The following is an 8299-nucleotide window of genomic DNA, read 5'->3' as shown; positions in this document are numbered from 1 at the left end:
CTAATGCCTGTAATCCCAGCACTTTGGGGGGCCAAGGCAAGTGGATCACTTGAGGTCAGGAGTTCGAGACCAGCCTGGCCAACATGGAAAAACCCCGTCTCTACTAAAAATACAAAAATTAGCCGAGCCTGGTGGCAGACACCTGTAATCCCAGCTACTTGGGAGGCTGAGGCAGGAGAATTGCTTGAACCTGGGAGGTGGAGGTTGCAGTGAGCCGAGATCATGCCATTGCACTCCAGCCTGGGGGACAGAGTGAGACTTCGTTTCAAAAAAAAAAAAAAGTCTCAATTTCTATAAACTGATACAAGATCGTTCTTCAAACTAACCAAGAGGACTTCATTGCTTTTAGAGGACACAATTAATTCTGCTTTGAAAGTTTCCCCACCTCTATAGAGAAAATGTTCTTCCCTATTTGACTCTGTCTTCACCTTTCTTAACAGCTATCCCAAATCCCACATCATACCCAGATCAATTCCGTGAAGCAGCTAGCCTGGGCTAAAGTTAATTGTACCTTTAAAAAGCAATAGGGCTGGGCGCAGTGGCTCACGCCTGTAATCCCAAGACTTTGGGAGGTTAAGGTGCGCGCATCCCTTGAGCCCAGGAGTTCGAGACCAGCCTGGGCAACACGGCAAAACTCCCCAAACCCTGTCTCTACAAAAAAAAAAAGAAAGAAAGAAAAAATCAGCCAGGTGTGATGGTGTGTGCGTGTAGTCCCAGCTACTTTTGAGGCTGAGGTGGGAGGATCACCCCTGTCTCAAAAGAATTAAAAAAAATATAGCTGGGCGTGGTGGCTCACACTTGTAATCCCAGCACTTTGGGAGGCCGAGGTGGGTGGATCAGCTGAGGTCAAGAGTTTGAGACCAGCCTGACCAACATGGAGAAACCCCGTCTCCACTAAAAATACAAAATTAGCCAGCATGGTGGTGCATGCCTGTAATCCCAGCTACTCCGAAGGCTGAGGTAGGAGAATCACTTGAACCTGGGAGGCAGAGGTTGCGGTGAGCCGAGATTGCTCCATTGCACTCCAGCCTGGGCAACAAGAGCAAAATTCTGTCTCAAAAAAAAAAAAAAAAAAGAAGAAGAAAAATAAAAATAAGAAGCAGTGGCAAGCCAGAGCATACACAGCCTGGTAAACCTGTAAGGATGTTGAGGTGAACCCTGAGAGCAAAAGTAAGTCCATGGAAGGTTGCTAGATAGAGAATGAAATGACTGTGTTTATATTTGAAAGTGTTCGCCCTGGCTGGAGTGTGGAGATTAGACTGGAGAGGTGTGGGGAATCCAGAAGATAGGTGGAGAGGCTAGCCAGAGGGAGGATGCGACTTGCATTGCACTAGAGGGAAAGGATGGATGCCAAAGCACAAGAGTGTAGGTGTCAAGGGAGGGCTGTCAGACAGCACCCATTTAATAGCTTGAAACAAGAGACTGGTAATTTGCTGAGATCTGGGGCTGTGGGAAGGCCCTACGGTTTATTATCACTTTACAATTGAAACATCTGTGGCTTAGAAAGGTTAAGAAACTTGACCAGGCTCACCAAGCCAGAAAATGAGCTCTGTGATCTATGGAATGCATCTCTCTGGCTTCATTCAGAGCTCTAACTGTACAGGAGTTACCATTGTTCACCCTCCTTAAAGAGTGAGCATCCAGGGGGACTTTAAAATAATTGTAATTTTTTTAGTGAGAGACAAAGTGCTTACAAGGAAGCAGCTTGCAATAACGAAGAAGCCTGGGAATCACTGAAGCAAATCTCAGTGCTTAAACTTAACTACAGGAAAAGGAAAGTTAAGTTTTCGGTTCCTCAAATTAATAGTTTCATCGTAATGATAATTCCCACTTTTAGTTTGCCATTTACAAGCCAATTTTATTTTTTATTGCATCTATCATCTATCTATAATTTATTTATTAATTAGAGACAGGGTTTCTCTCTGTAGCCCCAGGCTGGAGTGCAGTGGTGTGATCACAGTTCACTGCAGCCTCGACATCCCTGGCTCAAGCGATCCTCCCACCTCAGCCTCCTAAGTAGTTAGGACCACAATCCCATGCCAATCAGCCCGGCTAATTTTTGTAATTTTTGTAGAGGGGTGGGGGCGAGGGGAAGCTCACCATGTTGCCCAGGCTGGTCTCGAACTCCTGGCCTCAAGCGACCCTCCACCTCCGCCTCGGCCTCCCAAAGTGCTGGGACTACAGGCGTGAGTCACCGCCCTCGATCTCATGTAAAATATTACTGAGATTTTCCAACTGTTTCATTGATTTGTTAATTAAGTGCACTCGGCCTGGACCCCCTCCCCGATTCCCGGTCTTGGGACAGGGAAAGGAGCCCTAGGGGCGCTCGCAGAGATGTTTGCCTGTTCTCTTTCCGAAGCCTGTTTTGAGAAGCAAAAAACAGAATGTCCAGGAAGGCTCTTTGAAGATGTCTGTGAGTTTGCCTGAGGACAGCTCCTGGAAGGCAGTGTCCCCGCGACTAGGGCGAGCCCCGGACTCCCCACCATCCCAGACTCCCCAACACCCAAAGGCGCGGCGCCGCGAGCAGGACCAAGTAAGAAATACAGCACAACGCGCCTGAAACGCGGAAGTGGCCCGGAGACAACATGGCGGCGCAGGCGTCAAGTACCCTAACCTCGAGCCGGCGGCCAGGTACGGTGGCCTGTGGGGGACGCCACATTAAAAGAACAGAGACGCTCATCCTGCGCCTGGAAGAGCGAAGTGGGGGCGGGTGAAGCGACCTTGAGCGCAAGTATGAGTGGGCGCGGAGACCTAACAGCAAGGACCGCAGCGGGAGGCTGCCCCTTGCTGGCCAGAATCGGAATGAAGAGACACGAACAATGCTGTTCATTCTGGCCGTCCCGAGTAGCTGGGACTATAGGCGTGCGCCCACCGTGCCAGGCTAATTTAAAAAAAAAAATTTGTGGAGACGGGGGTCGCACTATGTTGCCCAGGCTGCTCTTGAACTCCTGGCCTCATGTGATCCTCCCACCATGGCCTCCCAAAGGCCTAAGCCACCGCACCTGGCCATTCAACTATTATTTTAGGCCACACACTTCTGGATAATAGAGCATGTATTAGTCTACTATTGCCACAATAAAGAGGTGTAACAAAATGCCTCCCAAACTCAGAGGCCTAACCCAACAATCGTTTATTCTCTCTCATGCATCTGCAGGTCACTGATGTGGGCTGAGTTCAGCTGGACGTGTCCTCAAGCTGAAGACTGGTCCCTGTCTTCTCCATGTCTCTCACCTTCCTTGGACCAGTGGGTCAGTCAGGGCGTGTTCTTCTCATGGTGATTGTTCACAGAAAAAGCGGTCTTGATCCAGACCCCAAGAGAGGGCTCCTGAATTATACGCAGGAAGGAATTCAAGACAAGTTGCAGGGTGCAGTGAGTTTATTGAAAGCTCCTCCATTAGAGTAGGGTATCCTCAGGAAGCAAGCAAAGGAATGCCCCATCTTTGTTTTAACTTTTTCTTTCCTTCTTTTTTTTTTTTTTTTTTTTTTTTTGAGAGGGACTCTTGCTCTTTTGCCCAGGCTGGAGTGCAGTGGTGCAATCTCGGTTTGCAACCTCTGCCTCCTGGGTTCAAGCGATTCTCCTGCCTCAGCCTCCTGAGTAGCTGGGATTACAGGCGCCTGCCACCATGCCCGGCGAATTTTTGTAGTTTTAGTAGAGACAGGGCTTCGCCATGTTGGCCAGGCTGGTCTCAAACTCCTGACCCCAGGTGATCCACCCGCCTCGGCCTCCCAAACTGCTGGGCCACTGCGCCCCACCTGTTTTAACTTTTTCTTATATAGGGGTTTTGTCTATGTAAAGGCTGTACCTATGTGCATGTGGGCTGACAGCATGACAAAATTTATTATTTTGTTGATGTAAAGAAAACTGCCCTTGACATTTTAGTGTGTAAGTAAGCATAACTATAATTATCTTGAAAGCATATATTGCGAGTATTGGGACATCTGGTCGTTCTGTTGTTACAGGATTGTGTCCTTGCAGGTATCTTTAGGCTGTTTTCTCGACTGTAAACATCTTATGACCATGGGTCATGACTGGCAAGGAATGTGCCTTAGTCTCAAGATGGAGCTGAACTGAAAATGGTGTCACTCTGGCCTTCCCAGGCCCCAGCTTCCCTAATAATGGCAGAAGCAAAAACACAAGTTCAACTGCACAAACACATTGTAAACCTTTGCTTGCATCAGACCTGCCAATATCCTATGGCCAAAGTAAATGCACATGGCTAAGCCCAGCAGAAATGAAGCAGGGAAGTATATTCCTTCTGTATGGGAGAGGGGAGTGTGAAAAGAAAATATTTTGGATCCCGAAAATATTTCCCTTTTTATGAAGGAAAACTCAAGCTGGAAACTGCTTAAGGCAAACCTGCCTCTCATTCTATTCGAAGTTATCCCTCTGCTCACTGAGATATATGCACATCTTACTTGCCTGCTTTGGAAACGGTAATCAGAAACTCAAAAGAATGCAACCGTTTGTGTCTCACTTATCTGTGACCTGGAATACCCCTCCGTGCCTCGAGTCTTCCTGCCTTTGCTTCAAATTGTCCTGCCTTTCCAGACCTAACCAATGTAATTCTTCTATTGATTGATGTCTCATGTCTCCCTAAAATGTATAAAAGCAAGCTGTGCCCCACCACCTTGGGCACATGTCATCAGGACTTCCTGAGGCTGTGTCATGGATGCACCCTTAACCTTGGCAAAATAAACTTTCTAAATTAACTGAGACCTGTCTCTGAATTTCTGGGTTCACAGGAGCATGTCTGATTACTTTCTATAATAATCTAACACAAAGCACATGGTTAGACCACTGAATTAATTCCATAGGTATGAGCTCACTGTCACACTTCCTTTACTAAAAATGTGTCCCAGGGTGAGAGATGCTGCATACCGTAAAGACACATGCAGCATTCTGTAAGTCCATAGATGTGGGTGCTGCAGGCAGAGAAGGCACATCCCTACGTGGACAGAGTCTATACCTGGGAGGCATATTGCTGCCTCCTCTAAGAGTCTGATGTAATTTACTTGCCGTCAAGTGGCCAGCTGGTCCCCCTAAAGAATCGTGTCCTGGCTGGATGCGGTGGCTCGCGCCTATAATCCCAGCACTTTGGGAGGCCGAGGCGGGAGGATCACAAGGTCAGGAGTTAGAGACCAGCCCGGCCAATATGGTGAAACCCCGTCTCTACTAAAAGTACAAAAATTAGCCAGGTGTGGTGGCGGCCGCCTGTAGTCCCAGCTACTCGGGAGGCTGAGACAGGAGAATTGATTGAACCAGGGAGGCAGAGGTTGCAGTGAGCCAAGATTGCACCACTGCACTCCAGCCTGGGCAACAGAGTGAGACTCTGTCTCAAAGAAAGAAAAAAGAAAAAAAAAGAATCGTGTCCTATCAGGTTCTCAAACTTGGCTTCTGCTGTTGGCAGGCTGGGTACCTCACAGTGACAGTGGCCAGCCAGATCAGCCAGGATGAAGGGCAGTTCATGAGGCTGAACACATGCATAGCCTGTATCCTGTTACTATAGCCACTTCGCATATGGGCTCTTTGAGCAAGAACTGAGATGTTTTGGGAGGAAAAGTCCAACATCCACAGATGACAGAGACCTCCTCCATACCGAATGCCTTCTGATGGATGTTTGCAGAGGACAAGAAATCTTCACATTCAATGCCCATTCAAAAAGGTCTATCCACATCCCCACCAGACCTCCTGTACCTAATCTTTAATCTTGTTCTTTCTTAGTCCCTGATCAACTGGCCAACCCTCAAGCCAGTGTCCATCAGTCCTTTTTTTTTTTTTTTTTTTTTTGAGATGGAGTTTTCCTCTTGCTTTGTAGGCTGGAGTGCAATGGTGCAATCTTGGCTCACTGCAACCTCCGCCTTCCAGGTTCAAGCGATTCTTGTGCCTCAGCCTCCTGAGTAGCTGGGATTACAGGTATGTCCCACTGTGCCTAGCTAATTTTTGTATTATTATTAGTAGAGGCGGGGTTTCTCCTTGTTGGTCAGGCTGGTCTCGAACTTCCAACCTCAGGTGATCCACTCGCCTAGGCCTCCCAAAGTGCTGGGATTACAGGCGTGAGCCACCATTCCCGGCCTGGCCCTTCAGGCCATCCCTACTTAGCTGAGAAGTGGAAAACCAGGCACAGTGCTCAGAGTTCCACCATCTGAGATGACTTCCCTTCACCACTGTCTTTTTTTTTTTGAGATGGAGTCTCCCTCTTGTCGCCCAGGCTGGAGTGCAGTGGTATGATCTTGGCTCACTACAACCTCTGCCTCCCATGTTCAAGTGATTCTCCTGCCTCAGCCTCCTGAGTAGCTGGGATTACAGGCACCTGCCACCACGCCCAACTAATTTTTGTACTTTTAGTAGAGATGGGGTTTCACCATGTTGGCCAGGCTGGTCTCGAACTCCTGACCTCAGGTGATCCGCCCGCCTCAGCCTCCCAAAATGCTGGGGTTACAGGTGTGAGCCACCTCGCCCAGCTTCACCACTGTCTTTTTAGGGCTTCTTCCAAGTGAGGCTAGAGTAGACTGGTTGTTCATGTCTGGCATGTGCCAGAATATTATGCAGATGTCAACACTAGGCCCATTTTTCCATCCTGCACTAACTGGACATAGAGAAATTCTATGAGTTTATAGGTGTGGGCTGAGGCAGAGGTGGGAATTTAAATGACCCTCTTGTACAGCCTGCTTGTACAGTTCTACATACACTTTTTATTTCACAACGGAATGTTGCTGTGTAAATTCAATTTTTATTTTTTTGTTTTTTAGACAGAATTTCACTTTGTCACCAAGGCTGGAATACAGTGGCCTGATCTTGGCTTACTGGAACTTCCACCTCCCGGGTTCAAGCAACTCTCCTGCCTCAGCTTCCTGAGTAGCTAGATTATAGGAGCACGCCACCACACCCAGCTAATTTTTGTATTTTTAATAGAGACGGGATGTTGCCATGTTGCCCAGGCTGGTCTTGAACTCCTGGCCTCAAGTGATCTGCCTGCCTCAGCCACCCAAAGTGCTGGGACTACAGATGTGAGCCACCATGCCCGGCCAGTAAATTCAGTTTTAATGTTCAGATGAAACTAAATTCATGAAGGGCAGTTCAGATGAATCTCTTGGTGCCACCTGGCAGGAGCAGCAGCCCTCAAGTGAGGATGCAGCCAGCCTGCAATGAGGAGCTAGGGGAATAAGGACCCCAACCTCACATCCCACTTCTGTTCTTCGGCAAGTGTTCCCCATTGGCTGCAGCTGATCAGGAGTCAGAGAACGAGGGAGCCCATCGATGTGGTTCACATGAGTCAGCCTCTGGGGCAGAGCAGGATGAAGTGGAGAAATTCAGCTGGACAGGCTACGGTGGGCAGCCTCTAAGATAGTACCCAGTGAGCTCCACCCCTGGTATTCACCTCCACGGCTGGTCTGTGTGACCAGTAGAATATGGCAGAGACAATGACATTTCACCTAACAAGCCAGGTTAGAAAAGGCACTGAAACCTCAGTTTTGGTCACTGCAGTGGGGAGCTTTTCATGGCCCATGACTCCCACCTGCTGGCATCCATGCCCATGTGTAATACCCTTCCTTCGAGTGTACGCTGGACCAAGTGACTTGATCCTAATTAATCGAATATGGCAAAAGTATTGGGATATATCCCTTGTGAGATCAGGCAACTAAAGGTTCTAAATTCCATCTTGGTTGCTGGCTTTAGCCAAGCAAGAGGCCTGTGTGGAAAGAATTGAGGGACACCTTTGGCCAACACCCACCTGAGTGCGTGTGGAAGGGGATCCACCCCAGGTGAGACTTAAGAATCTCAAGTTAAGCTGACTGTAGCCTTTGGAGAGACTCAGCTCCGAGTCCTCAGCTAAACCGTGCCCAGATTCCTAGTCCACAGAAATGTGAGATAACAAATGCCATTTGATGCTTTGGGGTAATTTATTATAAAACAAAGGTAACTAATATTCTCTCTCTCTCTGATCACCTGCTTTAGGTGAAGTCAGCGGCTGTGTCATTAGCAGCTCTATGGGGAACCCACCTGGCAAGGAACTGAGGTTTTCTGACCACAGCTTGTGACTGAGCCTGGAGGCAGATCCCACCCACCCAAGCCTTCAGATGACTGCAGACCCTGCCCTCAGCATGATTCATGAGAGACCTGAGCCAGGACCTCCAGCTAACCCACTACCTTATTCCTGACCATCAGACACTGTGCAAGGTAGGGCCTGGCGTGGTGGCTCAGGCCTGTAATCCGAGCATTTTGGGAGGCCGAGGTGGACATATCACTTGAGGTCTGGAGTTCGAGACCAGCCCGGCCAACATGGTGAAACCTCGTGTC

The 8299-nt window shown here is 48.5% G+C and overlaps 1 long non-coding RNA gene across 2 annotated transcripts; it reads left to right on the top strand.

Moving 5' to 3' along the window:
* Positions 1 to 2394: 2394 nt before the first annotated feature.
* Positions 2395 to 4791, top strand: LOC103879763. Of its 2 annotated transcripts, none has more exons than XR_001897410.3 (3): positions 2395 to 2631; positions 3155 to 3248; positions 3977 to 4791. It is a non-coding gene; the product is annotated as an uncharacterized LOC103879763 (long non-coding RNA). The 2 variants fall into 2 exon arrangements; XR_640530.4 differs by lacking the exon at positions 2395 to 2631 and adding an exon at positions 2648 to 2731.
* The last annotated feature ends 3508 nt before the right edge of the window (positions 4792 to 8299 follow it).

The sequence above is a fragment of the Papio anubis genome, chromosome 19, assembly GCF_008728515.1.
Source record: "Papio anubis isolate 15944 chromosome 19, Panubis1.0, whole genome shotgun sequence".
In the NCBI taxonomy this organism is placed as follows: domain Eukaryota; kingdom Metazoa; phylum Chordata; class Mammalia; order Primates; family Cercopithecidae; genus Papio; species Papio anubis.
Note: the sequence above shows the minus strand (reverse complement) of the source record. Positions and strands in the feature narration are given on the sequence as shown.